Source organism: Boleophthalmus pectinirostris, unplaced genomic scaffold (genome assembly GCF_026225935.1).
Source record: "Boleophthalmus pectinirostris isolate CB_2022bp ecotype Guang Dong unplaced genomic scaffold, ASM2622593v1 HiC_scaffold_18, whole genome shotgun sequence".
Lineage (NCBI taxonomy): Eukaryota > Metazoa > Chordata > Actinopteri > Gobiiformes > Gobiidae > Boleophthalmus > Boleophthalmus pectinirostris.
Window position 1 is genome coordinate 30,046,727 of NW_026571133.1, and position 3,986 is coordinate 30,050,712.

Genomic DNA, 3,986 nt, shown 5'->3' on the forward strand with positions numbered 1-3,986 from the left:
GTCAGGGGTGCCTTGTGCAATAGCAGTCGGGTAGCGCACAGCACCCGGCCAAGGGCGTCCTGCTTCTCACCGCAGGACGACACGCTGGCTGCATGAAGAGAGCCATGTCGGCTCCGATAGAATGACAGCTAGCCTCCGATTGGGCAGCCGGGACCACAACAACTGGACGTACGTCATGGTAAGGGTGCAACAACGGGACACGCTCAGCCCTACCGTGTCAGCACCTTCTGAGGCCATTAAAGGACGTTTTTATTTAAACGTAAATGCTGTATTTTTGGCCTGCTCAATTGGTTTAACTCAATTCAGGTAAATAATTCAGTCTATATTTTAGTGTATTATGTGTATATAATGTACCATATAACTTGGCAAACATGTTTAAGTCTACAGACTGAAGTTATATTTGAAACAAGTCAAAAACCACTAAGCCTGAATAGACATGCCATGTTCTTCACGGTCCGAAAAAGTCAGAGCTTCTCTTGCTGCAGTAGCCTGTACACACTGACTAGATGGGGGTTGATGTATCCCATTACACACATGTAATTACGTTCAATGCACCAACACACACACTGACTGGGACAACTTACACAGGAATGAGCTGCATATTGTTGTATAGCACACTTTTTGATTTCATGACCCTAGTGTAATTAGTCGCCATTTATTCAAAAGGGGGAGATGTGCTGACCACAGAAATAACACTATCTGCTATTGGAGTTATATTACTCATGAAATCTATAGGTACTTTTTATGCAAATTCGGGAGCGAAGTTGTTAGCTATTGATACTCTAGGTCCGAACAGCAAGAAATGAAACCTTTGGAATATCAAAACTGGAACATTATAACAACAATTAAACAATTATCATAGAAAGAAAATGGTCACGGCATGCAAACAATTGAGACAAGAACCCTTTATGTGAATATGCTCACAATGTAAACTCAAATGCATGGCCATTGCTCAAAAATAATTATTTTTCATGTATTGACTTCACTTGAAAGATGCATATTTTTCTGTCATAGCTTTATTTACTGTGGCCTGGTTGCACTGACCCTAATGACCACTATGCTGTGCAGCTGAGGCCTATAATGTACCTATAGAGAGGGGCTTTTCCTGTCGGCTGGCTGCCACCAAATGAACTGCCACTGGTGGCTGTCTAGTTAATGGACTTGAAGAGTTATGGCACTCTGAAGAGATGGTACAGCTGAAGATTGAGTCTGCACATGGACAGACATAAACCAAAGCCCCAGAACCAATCATCCCACCTCTTCTGGACATGCTGCAGTCTCCACATTCTTATGTTCGGGAGAAGAAAACTAATTCAGTTGCTGAGGTTGTGAAGACAGTCTTGATTATCAGGATCCCTGTGGGATTTCAGAAGTTTTCATTATATCATACTGAAAATGATTGTGCATTGTAAATATACATCTGAGAAGTAAAAGCATCCCAAGTGTAGGCCTATATGAGCTATACTGCAGGGTAAGCACACACTTTTGGGCATTTTTGGTAGGCTTTAACAAAGTATGCTTCTCAAGAATAGTGAAATATTTTAGCAATAAACATGTTTCGTGCCCATATACCTTCTTATACATTACTGTTTAACTGTCACCACAGTCTAGGTGCAGATAAAAGCGCTGCAAGAGGGTGACGCTGGGACCTTTGGTGAAGGCTCTACCACCATTGCCCTGTTGATGTTATCACTTTATTCAATTAGATGATAGCAATTAGGCCACAGGATAAATCTTGTGTTGGTGAACAAGACATATAGTCTAGCCTACAAATCTTTATTTTAACACCGAGAGATATAGTCTGTGTGATTATTTAAAGACACTGTTCCCATTGTCTATAGGCAATGTGAACCTGAAGCTGTGATCCCACCCTCACTCTAATCACTACAACAGTCACTGCACAGGATCGCAATGCACACTACCTCCTGATTGGCTGTGTTTGTTCACCACGTGGCGCCTCCCGCTGTCTAGTGGCGGAAGTACTCTCTCTCCATATGGTCGTGTGGATGGATGAATGGACCGATGCATAATTTTACAGACCGCTCGGCACAGTAACAGTGTGACTGGACCCATTGTGGAGCATAATCTGGAAACAGCTTTAATTCTAGCTGTGGTGCACTAAAGTTAAACTATAGTACACTATTGACTTAACCCGTGTTGCTGTAAACTGTCGTCCTGAGACAGTGTAAGCAGTTAGTATAGTTTAGTTTACAAATATTTGACATTTAGTCTTTATCTGGGCATGCAATGTATCAAATATGATATTTAATAGCCTATTATCCTTCTAATGATACAAAAAAAATCCAGTGGTTTATTCTGGTGAACAACATAAATGATGATGAACAGTGAGACCAAGAGAAGTTCTGTCATAAGACTCAGGTCAGATGGGCATTCATGTTAATGGCGTCAGTGGTGCCTTATAACTTGGGGTCATCTGCCCCATTAAGATGGATTTATTACGTAGTAGGCCTAGCCTATGCGAACAGCCAGAGGATATACACACATTGTATGATGTATGATGTATATAATGTGTGCTGTCTGCAATTCTGAAATTCGGGACATAAAGGGGATACACATACACACATGCGTCCATGACAGATGTGCACACATACGCCCACTTCCATAGTCAAAAAAGTCCTATTCGATATTGCTGTCATGGCATACAAACGTCTTCCGTTGTTGCCTTATTTTCCTTTTACATAGGCTACGTCAGGCCAATTTCATGCATAATTTCTTATCAGGTAATTTCATGACTCCATTGACACTGGCTCCAGTTGACTTTACATTGTAGAACTGTCTCTCTCTATCTGTAACTGCTACAGTGATCCTTGTCATTTTGGTATTAAAATGCTTGTATTAACCCGCTCTACATGATTCTGGTGTTTTTATTCCACTATTTTGTCCGTAAATAAATTCCTATTCTTAATTTGGAACTTCATTTCAACCATTTTGACCAAGTTAACTGAAAAAAACAAAACAAAAGAACAAACAAACAAAAAACGTTAATGGAGCTGGATGTGCGCCCATGTTTACTTATGTGGAGTGTGGTAGCTAGCTATGTCCATTTATATAGCTAAGGCCTATACAGACTATGCTGCTAGCCTTGTGACCTTCATTTGACTGGAACTGGATGCTATGGGTGACGTCACACTCCCATAGTTCACTTCTTTATACAGTGATGACCAAAATTATCAGTAACTATAATGATGAGTGTCACAGGGGTCTGCTGCTATGTAATGTTGCACTATGTGTTATGTGCTGAAAACAGAAGCAGTAGTACTTGTAAAACATGTAAGGACGAGGTAATAACACTGCATGAACAACAGAATTATAAAATATAATTTATTTAAAATAAGCCTCATTCTTCAACAAGAACACAAACACAATATGGTACACAGCAAAAACTGGAGGGTTAAAATTTCAGGGTGCAATATTGTTTTTTAGTACAAAAAGTGTTATTTTAACTATTTGAAAGTTAAATGGGGGTGTTAATATGGTTTTCGTTAATTCAATTTCCCTTGGTGTTAATTTGGCACCTCACACCCACCACTTCAAACTCCTGTGAGAGAAGACCAGTTTGAATCAGAAAAACCCTACAAAATGTTATCCATTTACTCTCAAAATGTTAAGATATCTTTAGATTTTAGGGTTAAACAGGAACTTTGGTCCAGTGTTACTTAATTAACATTTCCAAAAAATGTTAAATTAACTCTAGAACAGATTGGACTCATATAAACTCTGAGAAAATGTTAAAATTGATTCTGTGAGAGTCAGTTTTAACACTCCACTTTTTGCTGTGTACCAGGAGTAAACTGAGTAAGTTGAGCAAACAACCAAGAAGCTGAAATGGATTTATTTATTTTATTTTATTTTATTTATTTATTTTGCACATAAAACATGACAATAAAAAGAAACAGACTACATAAAAAGTAGGTGCCGGAAGAGGCAAAAAACCCAGTAGGGCTTATATTAAAGCCTCCACCTTA